The 26,696-nt window shown below is 34.6% G+C and overlaps 1 protein-coding gene and 1 pseudogene across 2 annotated transcripts in view; one reads left to right on the top strand and one right to left on the bottom strand.

Moving 5' to 3' along the window:
• Nucleotides 1–621: 621 nt before the first annotated feature.
• Nucleotides 622–25,281, bottom strand: LOC123675262 (annotated as a pseudogene).
• The window catches only part of LOC123676680 (ephrin type-B receptor 2), a 364,540-nt gene continuing 357,030 nt past the window's right edge, over nt 19,187–26,696 (top strand). The window contains exon 1 of one of the 2 annotated variants that reach the window (XM_045612786.1): nt 19,187–19,548. The gene's annotated coding sequence lies outside the window, so the exon portion shown is untranslated. The remainder of the gene's footprint in view (nt 19,549–26,696) is intronic. The other variant, XM_045612793.1, reaches the window with a different exon arrangement.

Raw genomic sequence — 26,696 nt, 5'->3', positions numbered from 1 at the left:
CATGCCTACCCTACTCCCTGAGGGCCATTTTTCAAGATATTTTCGATTTTGGGGCGTGCCATTCGATTGCAGTGGCGTGCAATTCGGTCACATCTAAATTATCGATCGATGAGGGATCGAGATAGAGGTATATAATATAGATTTTTCAGAATGAGGACAACGAGGAGAATATCCCATTAAATTTTTAACGATTAAAACTGATACACCCTGTATATTAACTAGTTAAAAGAACGGTTAACACATAACATATTATATTTATCTCAGACTCAGACAATATTCAATTGTCTTCGATCAGTAGTACTTCGCACCCTGTAACTAGCACCATGTCCAGACCACTAGAAGAGCAGATTTTCGATGATCAAGAGATATTATCAAAATAAATTATTACTGATGTTAAATAATTATTTTATTTCTCCCCCAGGCCCCCCGCCATTAGCCTATCAATCAATAAGCAGGACCGAGTTAGCAATGTCTCAAATTTTCGAGTATTGAGTCAGCAATTGTCTCAAACGATGATGTTCAACTCACTATTGATGAGTTTGTTAATTTCTAAACAGCTGATTCGTTCTATATGAAAATTAGCATTTGAAAGTAAGATAAGCTTCATAAAATATTTTATGTTCAGCAACATTCAGCAAAATTTTTGGCGGTCGCGAGGAAATCCGAACACTCTTGGTAAGGAGTCTTGATAAGAGGCATATTGGCCCACAAGTCAGGAGTCAAGTAGGCGTAAGTCTTGGCGATAGCAGCAAAAGTTGCTTTGGCGAAGTTACCCAGTGTTCCAGTTGAACCCCTAGCAGAGGTATAACAATCTTCAATACCAGCCATTTGCAACAACTTCTTGGGAACTGGAGCTGACACAATGCAAGTTCCTCTAGGTGCAGGAACTAGTCTCACAGTAAAACTACCGCATTTACCGGTTACCTTGCATGGTACTGTGTGGGGTTTACCAATCTTATTACCCCAATAACCCCTTCTTACTGGAACAACAGAAAGCTTGGCAAGAATGATAGCACCACGGATGGCAGTTGCTACTTCCTTGCTGCACTTTACACCTAAACCAATGTGACCATTGCTGTCACTAATAGCTACAAAAGCCTTGAATCTAGTACGCTGACCAGCACGGGTTTGTTTCTGTACTGGCATAATCTTATGTTGATCACGTAATCAGATCCCACGATGACTAGAGATTTTGGCAGTTGATATGAGAAAATAATTGAAGCTTCGCTAATAATTTCGATCTGATAACATCATCAAAACCATGGAAAATTGAAAAAGAAATACGAAATACCCAATATTGCCATCACAACAGATCCGATCGGTGAGACATTTCGCGTGTATATTGAGAAAAACAATTTCAACTCTTGTGCAGAATTTCGTGTTGATAGTGCCATCCAGAGCCATAGAAAATTCAAGCAGAATGTCGAAAAAACCCCAATATTTTAATGATAACAGATACTTCCGGCTTAGAATTTTTTAAGTATCTACATAGATAGAAAGAAACAATGTCAAGCTTTATGAAAATTTTCGTGACAGCGTCATCTGAACTATAGAAATTTCGAGGAGATAATTGAAAAAGATGAGTTGAGCACTGACATGAAGTCAGCTGTAGGACGCTCGTTCATTTTAGCCAATTGCGCAACTGCGTCTTTGGAGACCATAACTCTAGGTCTGTATTTATGTGGTTTCCAAGGGTTAAATAGGCGCTAGAATGAAGGAGCGCTCGAAAACTACTGACTAGGCAACGGTGAGATATATAATTCTTTTCACATCTACCTATGCTAAGAATTATTTCACCTTGTTAACTTGCTGTAAATCAATGAAAGCTTCCTCTAGGAAGTTTTTATTGTTTTTTTCTTAGCCTTGGCAATAAGATTCCAGGATGTTATCTCTGCATTTATAATGAGTGAACGTTGAAGGTATGATAAAAATAATCCTCAGTAAACGTATTCTAATTCTTCAATTCAAAACAATTATTCACTTATTCCTAATTATAAAGTTAAACAAAAAACCTACAAGGAATATTTTTATATCTGAATATAACTTCAAAATTTTGATTACTGAGAAAAAGCCAACGGTTCAACCAATTTTAAAATATGTATGAAACCTATAAATTCATCTTTGAAACTAATGTCCTATTTAATATTTTATATCTATTAAATCAAATTTTGTTTTTGGATGAAAAAATTTTCGTTTTTGTCTAATCAGAAATCATATTCGAAAAATATTTAAAATTTTTTTCCAATGGAACAACATATTTGAAGGAACTAAAGTTGGTCGGTCGATCATAACATGTGTATTATGGGTTGCAGACGATGAGGGGGCATCGGTCACATTGAGCATTCCTTTTGTTCCTTGGGCTTTGGCACATTGCTACCAGTTTGATAGAAAGTGGTTTATAATAATTATCAAAAACATTCTTCAATATACCTGATGTAGATACAGAATCAATGTAATATTTAATACTAATAATAACTATTTTATTTCCCAAATTATCACATTAACATGACAAAATTACCAAAATGGTCCAAATACAAAAATAACCCCTTTATATAAGCATAATTCATAAAAAATGCAACGAATAACAAAAGTTTATCTATTACAAAAATCAAAATATTCTTCCATATTGTAAGGCTCACAATCAAGTATTAACTTTATGTAATAGTAAGTACTTTTACAATTTGATACATCGAATGCCCCAAAAGCATTTCAGATAACGAAGCTTGATAATATAAATAAATAAATAAGCAAATTTAAAAATTTTTATTTTGCGGAAAATCGATGGTAAACAATCATCAGGAAATTAAAAACATGTATTGAAGGATAACACGATGTATTTAAACTAAGAGTTTCGTAATTGTAAGTTTTCAGATATTTATTCGAATTTTAGAGCAAATCAAACCTAGCCGATAGATATTGAGTGTTTTCATAAGAGTTAAGATATTCTTTGATGGAAGAGGAAATAAACTTAAGTTTAAATATAAATTAATTTTACTTTATTTCCGTTGAAATCAATCAGTAGAATTTATATCTGACGCTATTATTATTTCCAAAGGGACCTAGAAGAACTCAGATAGAGCTGATCGACAAGTGAAAATATTCGCCCTTCCATCAAAAGAAAACTCGTCAAGAAAACTAATAACGGTTCAAGTTTACAGATCTGATCTGTCAAACTGTCATCTGAACAACAATTCTCAAAATCAAATTAGCCGCCCCCCTAGTAGACCTTCTGTTAATAACGGAACCCTACTACGGTCAGTTGTCGGCTTATGATTCATCAGATTGCCGATCTTATTCAAGGGTGGGCACGTACAGTGGGTAGGGATTAATAAAAACACCCCTTACAGCTTGGACTTAGATCTGGTCCGCACGTGATGAAGATTCTGGGGCTGAATCGTCATTCTCAAAAACAGGAGAGCAACAGAATAATGAATATACTCAGTGACATATCATTTCTGAATTTTCTGATCGAATTCAGCCAAAATGCTGAACAATTGTAGTATTTATTTCATTTATCCTCAGCATAAACTTACCTCCACCGAAAGATCTTGTATGTATACAGGATGTTTCATTTTATACCGGACAAACCTATATAGTCATGTAGATGACACCGGGACAATCATTTTCGCCTTATGACATATACGTCGTTTTCGAAGCATAAGTTAGATACAGGATGTGCAACGTCATTTCTGACCAATATTTTATTGCGTGTGGTCAGTTACGTATAACCTTTGAAGTTACAATTTCTGGTCAAATCCTAGTATTTTTGAATGCTAATTCGGAAAAGGTAGAGAACCTTGAAAAAAAAATTCAAAATGGCGGAAAACCTGCAAAGTTTGCAATTTTTTTTTTGAATCAACTCATTTTTCTGAGAATTTCTGTGAGAAAATTTTTTCACTAATCGAACAAAAATCGTAACTTCAAAGGTTAAACATAACTGCCCACACGCAATAGAATATTGGTCAGAAATGACGTTGCGCATCCTGTATTTCGCTTATGCTTGGAAAACGAGGTATATGTCATAAGGCAAAAATGATTCTCCCGGTGTCATCAACATGACTACATAGGTGTGTCCGGTATAAAATAAAACACCCTGTATGTGCATTAAATTGTACAATGCAATACCAAGACATATAAGAGAGATTGACAATTTCAAAAAATTTCGCGAAGAGGTCCACATCCTTTTGATTCTACATGAAAAATTTGGTTTTTCGTAGTGCATTAGTTGAAGAATATATTCTTTCGGCCATAACTTCAGAACTCGGAAATTATCGCTTTGTGACCTTCAGGTGTTTTCATGCAAATTTGATGGAATTTCTGTTTCTGTTAAGAAAATCTTATCATTACATTTGAGCTTTCGCAGTAAAATGAACAAAACAATGAACTTCTGACTTAGCGCCCTCTACCGAAAGCAGCAAAAACAAATTTATCATAACTATATTTTGTCCTCAATCAACAAGATATTATCTTTCAGACAAGATCTAATTTGCTCAAAAATGTTGAGCCAAACTGATGTTACAGGCGTTTTAATCAGTCAGATTTCTCCCTTTCACCTACCCTTAGTTGATGTCGTAAAATCGAAAGTGACAATTCAAAAAGATAGAGAATTTTCCAAGGATTACAGTGATGATATTTTTTCTTCAACTTCATATGAAACATTTTCGAGTAAAATTCATTTTTATACTCGACGGTAGCTATTACACCCCCTAGCGGTAGAGGTATGAACTTCAAAACGATTTCCAGTGTGTTTTCTTGTACACTTCAGTGTTAAATTTTTTTACCGCAAGTCTCTACGATGAGTGGATCCTGAGATATAGCCGCTTACCTCGCTTATTTGCCCACCCTGTAGAGTGAAGTGTTCACTAATATCAACCTCTAGTTTGGAGTGTATTAAGATCCCTTATACATTTGTTTGCTTGGTTTTTTTTAATAACGCACCATCAGATTGAACCATTATCATTATTATAAAACATTCGCCACAGGTTTGGTTGAATACGATATATTGTTGATAACCAGGCGCTAGGAACTATTGTTGTTTCTTCTATTCTGTGATGTTATTTGAATATTTGTATTTTTCGATGATTTTTATATTCATTCGCTGGTAAAAGCTCCAAATATTAAGAGAATTTCTGTCTTCGAGAATAAGATCTTATGTCTGTCATATTCTGCGAGTGCGGACTTCAATGCACAACATATGAAGTCAGTGCTGCCAACCCTACCTAAATTTAGGTAGATCTACCTAAATTCGAACTAATCTACCTATCTACCTTTTTTGAGCTCGATCTACCTTAATTCAGCTCCGCGCGAACTTTACGGTTTTAGATCAACGAAAAACCGTTTTACCAGTAACAGTAACGTGACTATGAAAAAAACTATTCCTTATTAAAGCTCTCACATCGTAATTTTTACGCACGCCATTGGATACAAAGATCTACGGAGATCAGCGGCAGAGTTTCAGAAACATACAGATGCAAAGAAAGGACCGAAATGGGTAATAAACTAATAAATAACGATGGCTGCGCCTCAATACGCACTTGCTTGATAGAAAAATAGCGATGGTAAATATGGTCGCATGTACGTAGGAATAATAGATAGGTTCGTATTGCTCGCAGATTAATTGAATCGATCCTTATGCTTAAAAAAAACAGAATAAAGTAAGATCGTCGAAAGGAATGAGATGAGACCGTCGGAATGCATCGAAGGCTGCCGTCGGGAAGCAATAAAAAACCCTTTTGGGTGTTAAAATAATGAAAGTTTTTGGACAACAAGCGTTTTCTTGCAAATTATCCACATCTGTTGAAATGAAATATTTGAAAGACTATTTATTCTTTCGTGTTCAACTAGTTCAAGTAGTAAAGTAGTTTTTCAATTTTTTTTTATGTAAATTCTTATATTTTATTATTAATTCATCAATATTTATCATTAATAAAGTATAATACTATGGACTCAGTTCTTTCAAAACTCCTAAAAATAAAGGAAAAAATAATCTACCTAAATTTGGCAACATCTACCTAAATTTCGAACCTCTATCTACATTTATTTGAGCTCAGTGGGTTGGCAGCACTGTATGAAGTTCATATTTCTGGACTCGAAACTAACGCTTCTTTTTGTAGTAGGTATGTACCCTTGTGAAATTTTTTACAAGCACAAGATATCCTATATACACCAGATTTAGAGTGTAACAATTTTATCTTTAGCACTTCTTCAGGCTGGTCCTAGTTTTTGTGTTGGTTTGTCAATTGGTTCTATGTTATCTCTTTTTCCTATTTTATCGGTATGGTAGGTAGAAAACGCTATAACGATCAGTAGCCATTGGATAAATAGGCTTGTTTCAAGTGATTCAATTATCTCTAGAGGTATTTTGGTTTACATATACGTCTGCTCCCTCTACAAGTGTCCTGACTCCTTATGTTGTTTTATTAATGGTGATTAGAATCTTTGTGTAAATTTCTATATGTATTTATTGGTGTTTATAGAATATGTGACCTAGTTTTCTTTCTGGGTTTCTCGTTACTCAGACGTCTAAAAATGTCAGAACGCCATCCTTTTCAATTGATATGGTGAATTGAATGTTGCGGTATCTAGTATTCATAGGGTTTAATAAGGCTTTGAATTTTATTCAGATGACATCCATATCGCAACCAAGTTGAAGTGAAGACTTTTTTTGTGATTTTTATATTAGATATTTTTCAAATCTTTCCATGAAGTAGTTTTCGATAGCCTGACCTAAAGGATTACCTATAGCGACAACGTCGCTAGAGATTCACCATTACTCTGCTAACAGCTTGATGTTAGGCACGTCAATTAAAAAGCCGACTGGATCATTGCAAAAAGCCCAAAATTTCCCAATTCTGTCAACTACGGTAAAAATTGTTTAGGGAATTGTTACGAAAAATGAATATACCAGAAATGTTTAAGCTGAAAGTTGGAAGGGATGGCTTCTTGTTCCAAATGACACACATGAGACAAAGACTACAAAAAATGTGATTTTCTATTTTCGTGCTACGATACAATATTTGCGAAATTTGTGAATGCAAATATAGACACGGATCGAATGAACTTGCATATATTGTATCATAATCAATACTCAGCTTTGCAGAATTGTACGTTCAATATGTACTGGATAATCCTGATATTATTTGTGTTCATTTGGAATGAATATAAAATAGCAATATGAATCTGTATTCAATATAATGCACAATGCATTTTGTAATGGAGGGAAACATATGTCCATATAAATCTGCGTGTTGAAATTTAATGGTCGAAATCCCAGATATTCAATTCAAACAACAATATCTTTGTGTTCATGTTCAACTATTTCCTACCAATGCTATTTGTTAGAAAAAACAATCACTTGAAGCTCATATTAAACGTAATCAATAATTCTTGTTTTATTTGAATAAAAACCTGTTAAAAGTAAATATTTATCTACTTGACAATAGTCGCAACATAAAACTGTGTTCAATAAGTGATAATAAGAACAATTAAACATAACTTACATAATAATTATGGGTTATTATGCACATAAATTTCAATCAATAAAATATCAGGAGAATGATCAAAACAGAGACCTTCACTTGTCACGTAGTGAATTCGAACATAGTATGCACATTTATGCAAGTTATCTAAATTGAAACATCTAGAATATCAGATGTACAGATTGTTCCGAATTCGATGCTCACTGAAAGCATCTCGAGAACTTTTAGGTAAACAAATTTGCTTCCGCCTTTTTGAATAAATGTCTGTAGCGGTAAGTGGTACTCGATTTGTGTCTGCATCATAAAGTTATTCTCGATTAAACATGTCAGCTTACGAGCCAAATTCTAGTCATTTGCGGGAGGTTTTAATTTTCTGCTTCAATATGAAGAAATCTGCGGCTGAGGCTCATCGAATGCTTTCAAATACCTATTGCTACGCCGCTATTAGTGAAAGAACGTGCAGAGAGTGGTTTCAAACCTTCAAGAACGGTGATTTTGACGTCGAAAACCACTATGGCGGTGGAAAAGAGGGTATTCGAAGATGCCTAATTGGAGACATTACTTGATGAAGACTAGTGTCGAACGCAACAATAATTGGCAGAATCATTGGGAGTGGAGCAACATGCCATTTCAGACCGCCTGAACGTCATAGGAATGATTCAGAAACAAGATGACGTGCGAGTTGAAGCTGAGAGATGTTGAACGGCGTTTGTTTGCTTGTGAACAGCTGCTTGCATGGCAAAGACAGAAGGGATTTCTGTATCGCATTGTGACTGGAGACGAAAAATGGGTTCATTACAATAATCCGAAGCGCAGAAAATCATGGGGATATAATAATAATAAATACATTTATTGTTAAGTCTCACATTCATATGGGACAACACAAGGCCATGCTTCCACGTCGACGGCCAAACCGAATATTCACGGTTCCAAGGTTATGCTCAGTATTGGGTGGGACCAGCTCGTCGTAGTGTTTTATGAGTTGTTGAAACCGACCGAAACAATCACAGGCGATCGTTATCGAACGCAATTAATACGTTTAACCTGAGCATTAAAAAAACCTCCGCAATACAACGAGAGACATGATAAATTGTTTTACAGCATGACAATGTTTGATCCCAAGGTGAGAAAATGGTCAAGAACTACTTTGAAACGTTGAAATGGGATGTCCTACCCCACCTGCCGCATACACGGCCTGGCTGACAAGCTGACATGAAGAAGTAAAAAATTGGATTCATTCGTGGATCTTTTCAAAAGATGACCTATCTTTTCAAAACGGGAAGTACATGCGATAGCACTGGTAACCAATGTAAAGGTTAATAGTTCCACTGATAGATACAATATAGAAACGTTAAGATGTGTATCAATTTTATGAACATGAGCACTATTGAACCAAAAAGAACAACATTATTCAGCGGCAGAAAAATCAAGTCAAGAGTGCTGGCATCAGCCCATGAAGTACCGATTTTTCACCGGTATACCTTTTTCGCCGAATAAATGATAAAATACATAAATGGAGGAATTTCGCCAATATTTTCAATCGAAAAAAGTTTCTGACCAATAAGTGTTAGGGTCAGTCCCTCCCTGCCAGTCTTGAAGACTCATGAGGAAAGTATTGGAAACAAATAATTACTGCTATTAGTGATATTCGTATTTACTCGAATTCAAAAAATTACCAGAATCGGTTGAGTCGTTCGGAAGTTATTACAGAAGAACTGAATTATAGTACCATTTAAAGGCACATATCTTCTCAGGAGACGTAGGAAAATAAATTAAAGCTTTCCTGACTCGTCTTCATATACTTTATTCATACCTGATGCCTAGTGCCGGGATCCTGTACACTCATTTGAAAAAAGAAAAATAATTTCTGACCAGTAGTCATTCAAATATCACCCTATACATTTAAGTACTAGTTGGAGTAGGTAATGACTCATTCTGCCATATTCTGTAACTTCAAATCGAATAGAGATAGTATGGATCGAATAGAAATGCGCCGGAATCATTTCAAATTTGTATTCTGTAACTCAAGTAGAATTATTATGGATGTCAATTACGAATTACATTTGGCGATAGAAGAAAAATTGAAGACAGAATACTAAATTTGGTCGCGATAGAAGTGAAACATTTAGATTTTTCAGATTTCGATCCAATTCGTTTATTTCTATTCGATTTACAGAATAAAGCCCATTGTATAAGAAGATAATGAAAAATGGCAGATTCCTCGAATCGTTTTAAGAATAACATGGGTCTGGAAATGCTTTGTTTTCAAGAAACAGGGTGTTAAACATTGATTTTTTCCAAGTTTTTTTCTTATAATACCTTTCCTTCATAAGATATTCAACTTGAATTTGGCATAGCTATTCCAATTTAAAGGTTCAATCATGTGATATGCTACTTTTGAGGGTAATATTTTTTCTGGAATAGTGCACTCTTGTTTCCTCCAGAACTTTTTTGTTGTTGTACCACTGGTAGTTCAGAAAAATGTAAAAAGGAACTTCAGCTTAGTACAAACTTTGTGGTATCTTTATGTTACCGATTTGGATAAGTTTTGATACTTATTTGTAGCGAACATTACTAAAGATTCGATAAGATGGTTTACCTAATCATCACATAAAAGTGGAGCTACAAGCAACGCGGGCCAATATGATTATAGGACTCTATATATTCAAAGGATATATTATTATTAAAATTATTCAAGGAATCTCTGAAATTCCTTTCTAATTTTCTTTCCAATTTAGGAACACCTTCTAATATTTTTCGCTTCTCATTTATTGTTGACTCGTCTCAATACTCTCTCATTTTTACCTCAAGATCGGAATAACACTCTGCCTGCAGACAACTTTCTAGATGCAGAACATCCGCTAGAACGTCTAGCGACCACTGAACTCTCGACAATAATCTTTATAAGCCCGATTCAGACCTGAAAAATGTATCAGTCCAAGCACGACTGTTTCAAGCACATATACTCGGTAGATTTTTACTCCCAACATTATCTGCATTCAGGCACCTCTCACCTATGGAGTGTCATTGAGCATCCACAGTCCGAACAGTCATAGAAAAGGTCTCGGAACTTCAGGAGTCTTAACGATAAGCTCTGTTTCTGTGTGAACCTGCCTTTGTAGTCTCGGAGCCGCCAACGTCGCTAAATAAGCTTGGCGAACATCCCCAAAGTACACGAACTGTCTCTGCCCGCTTTTTGTATGCCAGTGACGTCTGGCAGTGAGGCAGGTGAAACGCCGTAAGTTGATCAGGACGTATTATGTTCCGGTATTTGGTAATTAAAATCGGTTAAGGGGGGCAATTCAGATGGGACAATTCTTCATTGTGCAAAATAGGCAGGTAATAAGGAACCGGTATTTCTTTGGGAGCGGGTCGGAGGTCGCAAAGCCCATTCATTCACAAAATGGGAAGCTGCGACGTTTTTATCTGATAGCGCTTATATTTGCCGAAGGGGCTTAGGACGAATTTTCCTTTCTGTCGTAAAAGTTGTCGATGATTAGGAGTTGAACTGAGCCATCACGAGATGTCGCAGGATATTGTATGTGAATTGCTCATGAGTATTTTGGTCATATAAAATAACCATAATCGTAATTTGGATTATCCTCTTTCAATGATACCGTGTGGTCTAAATTTTAGTGCAATAACTTTGGCATCAGATGAAACAATTTTTTCATGAGGAAAATTCCTAATAAACTCTCTAATAAAGTATGGAATTTTAGTGTGGGGTCACACTCCACACGCCGCTAAGATTTTCTCACTTCAGAGAAAAGTAGTCAGAATCTTAGACAATCTGGATTACAGAGCAGATTGCAGAAGCTCTTTCCAAAAGTTTGGAATTCTTACTCCACCGAGTATTTTCATTTTTGAATGCTTGAAGTTCATGCATGACAAGCACTCACGTGCCCTAAATGCAGATATTCACCATCACTATACAAGAGCAAGGCTGGATGTCAGAAATGACTTCTGTAGGTTATCTAAGACTCAAAATGGTCCAAATTTTTGGGCTTGTAAATTATATAATAGGATTCCTCATTCAATTAGGAACATGAAGAATCAATTCAACAGTGTTGTTAAAAAATATCTTTCTGAAAATGCCTTCTATTCTATAGAAGAATTTCTTGTAAAGAAAATTATGTAAATTCCGAATTTTTGTGACGAATGTAAGTCGAAAGAAAATAGCATGAATAAAAATTATTATTATTATTATTATTATTATTATAAATATATGTCCTAACTAGCTTCGTTTTCGAGAAACAGGGTGTTAAATTTTGAAGAAAAAAATAGTTTTCTACTTTCAAATTAGGTGAGTCTCTTCTGCCAAACATATCCAATGGCGTAGATATAAGGGTGCGATGATCCTTTTTTATTGAAAATCTACACCTCTGTCTTTTTTTCGAAAAAATGTTTTATTTCTGAAATCAACAGAGTTAAAAAAAAGTCTCCTGAACCATTTTCATAGAATGCACTTTTTTCGAGATAATCGAATACAAAGCAAATACTATCCACGAAAATCTCGAAAAATTAGTTTGTTAAATTTTCCCATTAGTGATAAATGAAAATACAAAAATTGGCGTAGTGTATTCACTACGCTATTCGCTTTCAGATGGCATTTAATTGAACATTTCTTTAGTCAAGCAGTAAAATTTTTTATGAGTATTATAACACACAATGCCAATTTTTGTACTTTATATGAAAATAATTCAAGCGACCTTTTTTTAATGAATCTCAGTTGATTTTAGAAATGAAAAAACGAAACGAAAAAATTGGTGTTGATCTTCAGTATTGAAAGGATCATCGTACCCCTGCATCTATGCCACTGAATGATTTTGGCGAGAGACACTCACCTAACTTGAAACATTACATTATTAAGACTTCAATACCTCAAATTTAGAACAATGAATATGATAATAGTTATAAGTAAAATTGATTTTTGTTCAAACTTCAACACCCTGATTCCCGAAAACTAAGATAATAAGCTAGGATATATGTTTATGGGATTTTTTTTAATAAAAAGAGTTGTTCTATCCGACGCCAAAGTTATTGCATTGAAATCTGGACCAGCCTGTATAGAGAATTTTACCATAAGAAGTTTCATTTTTAAATTCAAACAAAACTAGTATATCTAATTTGAGAGAAATTGATGGACATTGTAAAGAAGAAGGTATGCCTTTAATGATGAAAAACGATATCAGCCAAATGGCCACCACGACTGTGGTTGCAGCACCATATCCTTTTCATGAAATTTTCCATGATCAATTTCAATAATGATAATAATTATAGTATTTATTAGTCCAATCGATCATTTACATGATATAAGACAAGTCAAAATATACAAATATAATATATCACATATAAAAATTAAAACTTAATATTATAATAAATAGAACGTCAACATCAATTTATCAAACTATACTAACAACAGAAATTATCAGTCAAACATTCCCTCACTGTAAAATATGCCTTCTCACATAAAAGATTTTTTAATTTGTTTTTGAAGCTTCTATTACCACACTCGTTTTTTATAGATACAGGCAGAGAGTTGAAGAGTCTTATCCCAGCAAACATAGGACAATTTTCATAAAGTTTTGTTTTATGTTTTGGTGTCCTAAATAATGCACCATGTCTCGTTTGGTACGAATGAGAATCAGATATTTTTGGCACTTCATTTACGTTTTTTTTAAAGAACATTATACACCTATATATATATATATAAATACAGGGTAGCGTTAGAACTCGGTACCTTTTAAAAAACGGCCTGCATGAATCGCGCGATCCCATATTGAAAATAAGACGCATTACTCGTTTCTGAGCAATGAAAATGCGAAATGCAGAGGTGGAGTTACCCCACAAAATAATATTATAAGCAAATGTGTGTAAAACAAGGCATAATACACCGAAAGCAGCTGTTTAATATCCAGTACGTGTTTCAATTGCATCACTGCATAGAAACTCCCATTCAATTTTGCAGAAATGTGATCAATATTATCTTCCCAACTCAGATTACCGTTGATATATATCCCCAGAAACTTCGTGTCAGTACTCATCTTGACAACATTGCCGTCTATGTCCAGGTTAATTGCTTTGAACGTTTTATTTTTTGTATAAAATTGCATGAAAACTGTTTTGTTTATGTTTACTATCAACTTTAACTTCATAAATTCCATTTTTTTGAATCGATTGTGGAGCATTGGTATAGACAGTGGCTCCAACGAAAAAGTCTAAAGTTGTTAAAATACAAGATCTCGGTGACAAATTGTGATCACCCCATCGAGAAATGATACAGCCAACTTTTTTTGCAAAGTTGCGATTGTTTCCTTACCTGTGTGGCACGAAGCGCCGTTTTGTTGAGAATAAAAGTTGCCCACATGAAAATACGGTGTTATTTCGTCTGCGGAATGTCTAATTCTCAAGATCGCCGAGGAATCGACAAACCTGGGTTTTCTTCAATAGTACTACACTCAACAGCAGCAATATTCTCGATTGTTTTATGAACAAAACCCTGACCAAGGACAACTAAAATGAGGGAGTGACATAAGCACCAATAGAGCGTATTTGGGATCACAGAGCTGTGATTTATTGAGTGATTTTAGTCGGCTATTTTATCTAGATGGTGAGTTTTAATGAAACGATCTCCTGAAATTTGGTATGAACAGTGATTATTTCAAATAAATGTCAACCTGTTCTGATCTATTGTAACAAAAATATTCTGTTTACATACATACATATTTATTTGTCATTGAAATGTACAGGGTGAGTAAATAAGCGAGGTAAGCGGCTATATCTCAGGATCCACTAGTCGTAGAGACTTGGGGAAAAAAAATTTACCACTAAAGTGTACAAGAAAACACACTAGAAATTGTTTTGAAGTTCATACCTGTACCGCTTGGGGGCGCAATAGCTATCGTCGAGAAGAAAAATGAATTTTACTCGAAAATGTTCCATATGAAGATGAAGAAAAAATATCATCACTGTAATCCTTGGAAAATTCTCTATTTTTTTGAATTGTCACTTTCGATTTTACGACATCAAATAAGGGTAGGGGAAAAGGAGAAATATGTCTGATTGAAATGCCTGTAACTTCACTTTGGCTCAACATTTTTGAGCAAATTAGATCTCGTCTGAAAGATAATATCTTGTTAATTAAGGACAAATTATATTCATGATAAATTTGATTTTGCTGATTTCTATAGGGGGCGCTAAGTCAGAAGTTCATTGTTTTGTTCATTTTACTCCGAAATTTCAAATGTAATGACTCAACAGGAACAGAAATTCCATCAAATTTGCATGAAAAAACCTGCAGGTCGCAAAGCGATAGTTTCAGGCGTTCTGAAGTTATGGCCGAAAGGAGATATTCTCCAACTGGTGCACTGCGAAAAACCAAATTGTGTCTTTAAGTTCTGACAGAAACCGAAATCCCATCAAATTTGTATGAAAACCCCAAAAGGTCGCAAAGCGATAGCTTCAGGCGTTCTGGAGTTATGGCCGAAAAAAGAAATTCTTCAACTGATGCACTGAAAAACTATATTGTGTCTTCTTTCGGCCATAACTCCAGAACGCCTGAAGCTATCGCTTTGCGACCTTCTGTTTTTTTCATACAAATTTGATGGGATTTCTGTTTTCGTCAGAACCTAAAGACACAATTTGATTTTTCGCAGTGCATCAGTTGAAGAATATCTTCTTTCGGTCATAACTTCAAAACGCCTGAAACTATCGCTTTGCGATCTGCAGGTTTTTTCATGCAAATTTGATGAAATTTCTGTTTCTGTTAAGAATATCCTATCATTACATTTGAAATTAAGGAGTAAAATGAACCAAACAATGAACTTCTGACTTAGCGCCCCCTATTGAAAGCAGCAAAAACAAATTTATAATGAGTATATTTTGTCCTCAATCAACAAGATATTATCTCTCAGACGAGATTTAATTTGCTCAAAGATGTTGAGCCAAACTTTAGTTTCAGGCATTTCAATCAGACAGATTTCCTCCTTTCCCCTACCCTTATTTGATGTCGTAAAATCGAAAGTGACAATTCAAAAAGATAGAGAATTTTCCAAGGATTACAGTGATGATATTTTTTCTTCAACTTCGTATGAAACATTTTCGAGTAAAATTTATTTTTCTACTCGACGATAGCTATTACGCCCCCCAGCGGTACAGGTATGAACTTCAAAACAATTTCCAGTGTGTTTTCTTGTACACTTTAGTGGTCAAAATTTTTACCTCCAGTATCTACGATGAGTGGATCCTGAGATATAGCCGCTTACCTCGCTTATTTGCCCACCCTGTACATAATAAAATAACAAATAATTTTTACCGTCAAAACTTTACACGGTATGTCAACACACAAAGTAATTGAAAATGAAAAACATATTTCAACTATTCAATATGTATGAGACGAGTTTATCACATAAACAGGTAAGACTAACAATATTTTTCAAAGATTCAATCAATTTAAAAATTCATTAATGTGATGAATTTTTTTTTTCCAATAAAAGATCTTTATCTTTTCTATGAAACCCAACCGCATTCGCCTTCTTCAGACATTCAGGTAGTTTATTGTAGAGCTTCAGGCAAGAGTAATTCGGACACTGTTGTGTTTTCTTCAGTCTTGAGTACGGTAGCGTGAAGTTTTCCTTCTCTCGTGTATCATAACTATGGAAATGGGAGTTGGTAAGGAATTTGTCTTGATGTTGATGGACATATTTCAAACAGGTAAGTATAAAGTGAAACGCTGGTAAGTATGCCCTCTCTTTTGAATACCTCCCGACAGCTATCTGTTGATTTAATCCCATAATGATCTTATTGCTCGTTTTTGTTTCAGAAGGACCTTCTCTTCATCACAACTCTGTCCTCACACAATGATTCCTTACATCACTTGGTTGTGGAATGTGGAAAAATACGTAATTTTGGCTGTTTCAGTATTAGATATTTTTTTTATTCTCCTTATTAAGTAGATGGAAGTTGACAATTTGCGGCTCAGTTCATCAATGTGTCTTTTCCAACATAATGAAGATTGTGAAGTTACTCCTAGGTATGAGGGACATTAGTTGGTATGTTCTCTATTAGTGAAGAGTAAACTGTTTGTCTTCCCAGCATTGAGCAGAAGGCCGTTTGCATGAAACAGCTCTGAGCGTCCTCGAATGATTTTTTCGATCCAACTTCCAGGTTATGACTATTCCTCGATATGTTCAGGAAAGCTGTAGCATCCGCGTGAGTGCATGTTTTATCTGATTTCGAATTATAATGCAAATCATTTATAAACACTATGAATAAAACAGGTCCAAGGATTGAACCTTGTGGCACTCCAACCTTGATCTCCTTCGGTCAGTGACGATATGATTCCACTTTACTGCCTGAAATATGTCTCTCAAATAGGATGTTTAATACCTTTCCTCTCACACCATAATGAAAAAGTTTGCTCAACAAGATTTCGTGGCAGACACTGTCGAACGCCTTGCTCAAATCTATACACACCAACTCTGCATCATCATAGTTATTTAATGCTTCGGAAACTGTCTCCAATATATCAACCATTGCTGTGATTGTTGATTTTTTTGTCTGAAACCATGCTGGGAGTCATGGAGAAGTGACTGCTGTTCGAGAGACGATTTTAAAATTGATTCTAAAATTTTGGACAATGCAGGCAAGATGGTAACCGGTCTATAATTCGATTATTCTAAGGAACTTCCTTCCTTGAATAGTGGTGTTAAAACTGCGATTTTCAGTTTTTCAGGAAATATTTCCTGGTCGATACAGTGGTTAAAATTTTTATTGATTGGTCCCTTTATAAATGGAATAATATCCCTCAAAAGTGATACAGACAGGCCATAGATGTTCGTGGTACCCTTGTGCTTCAGCTTGAATTTTCTGGTGCCACAATCTTCATGAAATTTCGCATCAAGGTTGAATTTGTTATTTTTAACATTGATCCAAACGCAAATTTTTTGTCGATCTATTCCAGCTGAGTTTTTAGAATTTTTTCCAGGTTTTCCTCAAATAATCTATGATTTTGATGACGTGATCAACACTAAACACGTGGTACAAATTTTTAAACCTGCCTTGTGCCGAAATGATGTAGCGCTCTGTTCATCGAACATGCGCTCAGAAGGGCCATGCAAGTAGCAATACCGAGCTATGTCTACCACTCTACCACCTGACGACCTGACCTATTGTAGGTACTCCAGTACCTGCTACCTCCCCAACCTACTTTAACTTTCATAGGTAGTTTAAAAAAAATAAAAGGGAATATTAATGAGGGTTAGGGCGTGGTCGTGCATCTATTTTGACGCATTCGTTCTCCGAACAGATCGCTCTATCAATTCGTCTCAATGTTTGTATTTTTCGAGTTTTGAACTGGAGATTCAACTCCCTGATTAAGAATCTATCCTCAAATTAAAAATCCATTCGGCCAACCGTCCGTAACGCTATACGCTCTATTAGTGTGACGTCACACACCGCTATTTTTGGTTCTCCTGTGTTCGGAATCCAAACAAATAAATTGTCATTCAAATTAGTACGTTGTCGTTGAAGGAATTGGCTTATTTTCATAAATAAGAGTATTTGAGGAACGATTTCAGTATTAATTGATAGACAGAAGGAACGAGGTTAATACCAGTAAGTTTGAATCCTGTATCATTCCCCAGATTTTGTAAAAAGCCGTGTTTATTAGTTGAACTTCAAGTTCGAACTTACTGGCAATAATCTCGTTCTTTCTGTCTATCAATTAATAGAAGAATCGTTCCTTAAATAATCTCATTTATCAAAATAAGCCAATTTCTTCAACGACAAAGTACTAATTTGAATGGCAATTTGTTTGTTTGGATTCCGAACACTGACAGGAGAACTAAAATGGCGGTGTGTGACGTCATCACTAATAGAGCGTATTATAGCTCTCGAACGGAGATACCTGAAAATTTTTAGAGTAGGTTCTCGAATGACGCAGTTAAGTTTTGCAAAATCCGAATATAGTCCAGTAAATTACCTTATACCAGTTTCATCCTTATCACATTTAACAAGAACAGAGTTTGGAAAATGAGGTTGTATTATTCAAATAGATGGGTGCTACGGAATTCGCAAATATCAAATAGATTTTTGTTTTCAGAAAAAGTCCAATATACGAGTAACGATGTCTTTATTTCAAGGAATTATCATACCAATCAAATTAACAACATTTTTTGGTCCTTTGAGCCGGATGCCTAATATTTGTTGACATTGACATAGGTAACTAAACAAAAAACGAATTCTATATCTGGAGAATATTTTATACACTATTCTTAATATTATCCTGATGATTAATCAATAAAAATAAATCAAATCGTTTCCTGATTAAAATTTTGCATAATCGGTTTATTTTGATTTACCACAAATCAATTGAAGTGTAAATCACTTTCAGTTAAGATGTAGTTTCTCGGGAATGAAACAAATTCCCCTCTTCCTATTAATTACTTAGTTAATCGATTAATCATCGAAATATTCCAAATTTAATATTCATTTTGTGGAATTTCTTCATCAGCAGTAACTTCTTCATCAAAACTTGTCTTATTGGAAAGTCTCCGAAATCCTAATTCGATTGTGTTGCAATCATGCCATATCAAACTGATCAGCCCAAAAGATACCAGTCTTCTGTCCCTCCATCGCGGACATGCGCCCAACCCCCAATGGAGCTGGCCGCTTACAGAACCCCCATTACGCGAACTCGAGATGCTGTACCGCGGCATAGTAGAGTGCAGTTGACATTTCGTTCTATACTTCCTTTGGATTCCAAAGGAATGCAGACAAATTGATTGATCACATTGGACAAACTTCTGCGGTTTACCGTGCTGTGATCATCCATCCACCGAAAAACTATCGCGTTCTGTGGTTGAAACTGAGTGAACCAGTGCTGTGAATCGATTAGAGCAGATTGTTCTATGATCAAGTGTCAAAACATAATAGTGCGCTCGACTCATAGCGAGGATTCCCATCAAAATAAAACCGGTGTTTGACAGAACCTATCGTGTGGATGTTTTGAGTGATTTCCTGATGGTTTTAATTCAAAAAAGGATTATTGGCTATGTTTTCGTGTATACAGGTATGAAACTGAGTTCATTGTTCGTTCGGCGCTTCTATGTTTCACCCAATCGATTTTTTCTATGAATAGGCTGCGTTCCTTTACGTCTAGTGTTGCTTAGATGTTTTCAGTGAAGGTGTATCGGTATTTTCGACATTATTTTGAATTCCTTGGAGCGAAGTGTATTCAAAATGGCCGACTGCAATGCTTTATGCCTACCTATACGTCTGGCTTACCTCTGTATACACATAAAAACCGAAGGTGTGCTCTGGTTTGGCTGAATTCCTGTTTTCTAAGTAGGCAGTCGAGTTTTCATTCTCTCTCCGTGGCTCTTCACGGACGACCGAGTCGGATTCTTCTTGACGCTGGTTAATTAATTACACCGTCCAGGAATTTTCACATATTTTACCTGTAATGTTCGCTAGTTGAATAAATGAATTACATTCTTGGATTGTTGGGCACAAATGGGTGTATAATTTATTGTGCCTTTTCGTGATATAGCTGTTATTAGTTGAGTGGGTATTGTTTACTTTTTTCTGCATTATTACTACGGTATTTTGGAATGTTGATGCGATATTAAATATAATGGATGTTTGATGTTGGTTCTGCGTTCGTATTGTCTTTGAGGTTTTGATTAGTTGAGTGTGGGAAACTATATGAAAAACTATAGAAACTTCATTTAAGGAAACGGGAAGTGACAATTCCATTCTTCGAAGACTTCAAGAGGCAATTTTCAGCATGTTCTTGTTATGGGTAGAGAATAGGCTGTTTTACAGAAAAAAAATGTCCTATATACTGACATCATTCTTTTCTTTCTTCTTCTTGTATCAATATTTTCTTTCTATGCTTTCCTAAACCTCTTAATTGCGAAACTTCTCATAAGCTTGGAGCTTGAACAAGTCTGGAGAATACGTACAGTTCTGCAATTTTTTTGCCCAACAGTGAACAGTTGGACGGTCATCGGTAAACGGTAAACGGAGAATTTCTTTTCCGACCTAGAAGTGTTAGAAGTACTGGATGCATTTAGACTTGACGTACCTCTACCTCTATTTGCCCCCATCGTAATGACATTGGTTTGATTTGAATTTAAAACCATTTCGAGAACCATTCATAGTTCGAGTTCGAATTGTGTACCTATATACTGTGAGTCAAGCGGTGTCAAACCATCGTATCGAGCATCGTATGGAATGTAGTAACAGTTTCTGCATGCAGATGTGCGTTAGCCAATCTGAAATTGAAGCAAAAACACACAGACTTTCGAGGAAAAGGTAGATAATTTTACCTGTTTCAAGCACATCATGCTCTCACGGCTAAGGAAAATATATAAGAAGAGCGAAAATGCAAATTTTCACTATGTCGTGGACTCGCAAAAATATCCAATTTGGTGCCAGCACTATACATGTCTCAACGTTTTGCCCACAATTGAAGCAAGTGAAGGCATGTACAGGTTCGAAAGGATTTTTGTTCACAGTTGGAAATTCATGCTCTAACGCTCTCGCTAACGCTGTAGGCAAAATTTTAGTATCGGAGTGTGACTTACAGCATTGAGCAGATTAATGGTTGAAGAAACAAAAAGAAAACAACCTGGGCATCCAGCAAGTGGAAAACCTCCCAAGAAAAGACATGAAAAGAAACACAATCTCTCACAAAATGTAAAGAGTATTAAACTCGGTTTGAACCCCCTTAAGTCTGAAGAATCCACTGTGTAGCGAAATGATGGTAATTCATTGAATCGAGTTGAAAATTAAAAATATAATTTTATCCTTGTATTATGTTTTATTTATTTAAACAATCATTTGACACCCCATGTAACACTTTGATGGGATATAGTAATCCTCATTCCCCAATTGTATTTTCTTTGATGGATAAATAAATAAATGAATAAAATAACTGCCAAAGACTGTGGTCTTCACTAGGCGCATTAATGAATGAGCGCTCAAATGCTTCTGACATCAAGTCAGTGCTTTTCTCCAATGTTTTTATATTCTTTCTGTTATTCTGATATAAATCTTCCACCTTAAATCCAAACTAAAGTTGTAAAGTTGAAATTTGTACGTTTCATGAAATGACAACTATATTTAATGCATTTTAATATAAGTGTACCGTGTCAAGAATACGAGATGGTATTCAAACGATAAGAGAGTAGACACGCACAAATATAAATATTTGTCGACTGTCGATGAGTTTAGATAGGTCAGTTCCGTAAGTTACTGAATAATTCAACAAGATTTTAGGATTTCAGGTAGGTACTAAGAATGTAAGAAGAAAGAACGGTGTGAAAGCAGAATCGAGTTCCAGCCACCAGTTTTAACGCTGGGTCACCATAAAACTCTAGCTATTCTGTAGGAAAATTCGTGAAAATTGATGTGGATAGAAGTTTTTTTGATGAAATGTGCGATTCTCTGGATATAATACAAGAGAAACTTAATTCCATATTTTGTCAGGCAGGAATTCAACCCTATAACCCCACACTGAGAGAAATCCATATTTTTTATTAATAAAGCATTTATTTGGAGGTTATTTATTCACAACTATTACAGCAGATTTATATTTGATATATTCATTAATACAGTGAGAGAAATCCATATTTTTGTATTAATAAAGCACTTATTTGGAGGTTATTTATTCACAACAAATAAAGCAGATTTATATTTGATATATTCATTAAGAGTTAAATTATGCATTCAAAAAAGTTTGTTACTATAGAGTAAAATATTTGTTTACAAGGTATTTAATAATATTTATTATATTTCGGTGATAAATAATTTATATGAACTTACGTTATCTCCACAAATAACATAAATTCAGTGTCAACAAATTTTCAACAGGTAGTTAACGAACATTTGCTATTTATGAATAAACTCTTACAAGTATTCAATAATTTATTCACTCAGAATATGGGATTTATTTGAACAAACTAACATAATTCTAGCGATCCAATCTGTGGAAAAATTTAAGGATACATCCTTCAAAGAGAAGCACATCTCCTTGAAGGATATGTTCTTGAACTTTTCCTTTGATTTGAATTTCCTTTTTAAACATAAAATCTGTGTTACCATGGGCTTATTGAACGCCGCTTAGCACATCTGTACTGAATTTTGGGTTTAGATCGTTTAGATAACTTAGTAGGTATAAGTTATTAGTGATGTTGGCAGAACAGTTGTTAGAGTGAACAGATGCAATCAAGATGACTAGGGTTCAAACCCGGATACCCTTAATATGAACTCTAAAAAATTACATAGTTTGGCAAACGTTTTCGTTTTCAATAAAAATTCTTAATTTCGGGAAAGTTGTCGTGGATATGCATTTTTTATGGAATCCATTTTCATCAGGGTACTTTATCGGAGAAATATAACTCCATATTTTCATGTTTTCAATAAAAATTCATAACTTCGTGATTATTGACGCGAATGGAGATTTGATGGAATTTATACTTTTCAAGGTACTTTACTTGGTACTTTATAAGAAAGATATAACGCCATTTTTTGTCAAGTAGAAATTCATGCTGTAGGTATTACCCTCATTTGTTTTCATTGGAAATTTATAACTTCATGAAAATTGACGTACCTACACCATAAAAATAATATGATCCCATCTTTTGTCGGGCAGATATTTATCCTTTGAACCCCATAATCTATTTCGATTGAAACAACAAGATTGAAAGGACTGTCGCAGGTTGTTGGAGCTACTGAATAAATCAATAAATCTCTCACTGAACTTTTTGATAATTTTTATAGTTTGATAAGAAATTTACATCATGTTACCTATATATTTTTGGAAAGGCCAAAATTGAGAGATTTTATTTGTTATAGAAATTGTTATGGTGTACATTTAAAGAAACACAAGTTTGTATTATAAAATAACTTCAAAACTAATGACGATAAAAAATAAATTGTAACACAATGGATTCTACTGAAAAAAGTTCCTGTAAGATGTTTTTGTTTCATGTCAATACGAGCACCAGAAATAAAGAAATTATGAGAACTTTTCTATCGCGCCATTTTCCAATTTTCGAAAACTTCTCGAACATAATGATAGAGGATTGCACTATGTTTTGTTATAGAATTCGATAAAATTGTCCATTTCTTCTTGCTCTCAGTATTCTGCAAAGTCTTTCGAAAAATGCGTTTGTCTACCATTATCCGCTATTGAATTGATTTTCAAATAATATACATATAGGGTGTTTTCCAAACTTGTTTTTCTCAGTCCAGATGCCCCATTGACGGCGGTGAGGTAAATACGAGGGTAAGTATATAGTTATCGCACTCCACCCTGTGGGAAAATTCCGAGGAAAATTCTGTTTAGTGGAACTTACGTCTTTTGGTCTCTTGAACGAAAAATTCCAATGAAATTTTTGGCGGTCTCGACTAATTTCGGTGATACGGCCCTCAAAGTCAGAAGAACGGGATTTTTCACTTATGTTTTCCTCCATCAACTTTATTCCTTGTTTTTAACAGCACAATATACTCCATATTTTGGCTTGTAGGAATTTATCCCATACATCCCCATCTTTCGTTTTCAATGAAAATTCATAACTTCGTGAAAATTGACTCGGATGGAAATTTATCTCTTAAACTCCGGGTAGCATTAAAACGTATGGCTGAAACTCGTGGATGTTTCCATACCGACCGAAGAAAGTTAAGTACCATGAAGTGATTAATTTAAGATGTTTGAAATGTTCTAGTAATAACCATAGTCGTTGTAGAAGCTTTGAATTCTGATAAGTTCACAGGGAAAGACATTCACTTGTGACAATTATTGCTTCATTAAATGAGTTATAGAAAGTCTGAATAAGTCGAAGGAACTCGCCGTATCTCTTTCCAAGAAGGTGACTAAGATTTCATTAGAAACATAAAAAATTCGAAACGAGCAACATAGTTACCCCAGTAGAAAAAACACAAACTAATATATCCTCTTCTGATCAACTATAGGTGCATGTGCACATACAGGGTGAGTCTTTGACTTGTACATATATTTCAACCGAAGATTCCTGAGGTCAATAGAAACCCTTTTTTCATTTACCATTTTTTCCGATTCGGCCCGGTTAAAAAGATACAGGCTGTTGAAAATCGATAAAAAAATGTCATTTTCCGTTATATCTCGGAAATGGTTGTATAGAAAAAAATGAATTTCGGGATATAGTTTTTCATGTATCTGATGAATCTTCTCCGTACACAAAATTTTATCCACATCTCCCCGTTTCTTCATTATGAACACTTCATCCCATAAAAATACCAGAAATTCGAAGAACCGAACTCTTAAAAGTAACTAGGACGTTCATTGAAGGATATTTAGCTAATTTGAAAAATAAAAGGATTCTTCACATTTTCTCGTATATTGAGCCGTTTTCGAGTAATATGTGTTTAAAAAAAAAAAAAAATCTGTGAAATTCAAAAAATTGGGTACTTTGGCTAATTGCAACTCTGATAGAAATGACTCACAGAAATGAATATTTGCTACGTTGTCAGGTCAAAAATCATGGATTGAAACACTGAATTTGCATTGACAAGTCAGGGAACCAGCCGACTTAGTTTGAAAATAAAGTGATTTGAATAATCTCACCCATTGATAAAATTCAATTCTTTTTGGTAAATCCGTCGGCAATAAAGCTTGTACCTTTTGAATATGGTATGGGTACAATCCTTGATCTCTCAAGCTGCGATCCACCGTAGATTGCGATATGTTATATCGCAATGCGAGACGTCTCGTACTTGTTTTGGGGTGCTGTTGCACGTCATCTAGAACATCATCCATTGTCTCATGATAGCATTCGGCCATTATCCACCATTTTGATAGCGAGGGTTCCATGATCACGCAATCTTTGAACAATCCTTACGAAAGTTCTCTCATTTGGCTGTCTCCTATTTGGAAACAGCCTTCCATAAGCTTATTTAGCTCTTCTCGCTATTTTTCCATTTGTGAAATAGCATTCCAACATATCTACCATCTCCTGGTTAGATTACATTCTGCTAATTTCCACTTAACACACTTAAAGAACTTCACAAACAAACACTTTACACTAAACAAACTAAACACACTTAACACGTTAAACGCACTTAGATAACACTTAACAAACTAAATACACTTAATACTTATCATTTACATTAAACAAAGCAACAGAAATCATGATACCATAAATTCGAATTTCAATTGTTTTCGGATCATTCTATGCGCATGACCGGTCAACATAGAAGAATCTCGAATAATTTTTTGAACAAACCATCAAATTTATGAATTAATAAATTTATTTTATTATGAATTTCATTAAATGTAATAATTAGTATCATCCAAAATGTTAAATCGAATTTTGTATAATAAAATAAGTCATAATATGCTAGATTACCGTATGTTATGAACGATTTGAACTATTGCGCATGGCCTCAGAGTTTATTACTCTATGCGCATGGCCAAACTGAAAATTTGAGAAATGTCGAAGAATTGTGGTTATGTTTGGCAAACAAATGGAATTCGATATTTGATTCGAAAATATTTTGTGTTTCAATAAGAAACAACATAGTTCGGCGTAAGTAAGTTACTAAGTTATATAATATAAATAATATATTGAATAATTATTGTATTTTTTCAGATCTCCTAATAATTCATCGAATCATTCAGAAAAACACCATAATTAATTTAATTGGACGACGATTTTCCTTCGTGATTTATTTCGTGAAGATGATTGCCCACTAGATACAGAGAAGTTTCAGATGACCTGTATTTAAAGAGAATCTTGAAGCCCTTCAAATTAAATCCAACCGGAAACAGTTTGCTGTGAGGTGTTCATGATTTCATAAGGATAATTTTTCCATATAATGAATGGAAAAGTAAATTGATTAATTGAAATAACCAAAAATCTACAATACAATGATTCTGTTGATAAATTCAACTACTTGAATAAGTGAAGCACTAGTTCTGTAATGAATATTTATTCAAACTTCATACTCATCGATGTACTGAAAAATAATTTAAGTCACTGATTTCACCATTAACGCAGATCCTATCCAATTATCTAGTACATGTATACTGATCCAATCCATATGTTTCAGAATCAATAGCTATTGATATTTTAAGGCATATACCTACATAGTTTGTAGTTACTGTCCTTGGTTTATAGATATTATAATAATGTAATGAATACATCTGAGATCAGGAATCATCGAGAATTAATT

This window comes from Harmonia axyridis, chromosome 3 (genome assembly GCF_914767665.1).
Source record: "Harmonia axyridis chromosome 3, icHarAxyr1.1, whole genome shotgun sequence".
Taxonomy (NCBI): domain Eukaryota; kingdom Metazoa; phylum Arthropoda; class Insecta; order Coleoptera; family Coccinellidae; genus Harmonia; species Harmonia axyridis.
Note: the sequence above shows the minus strand (reverse complement) of the source record. Positions and strands in the feature narration are given on the sequence as shown.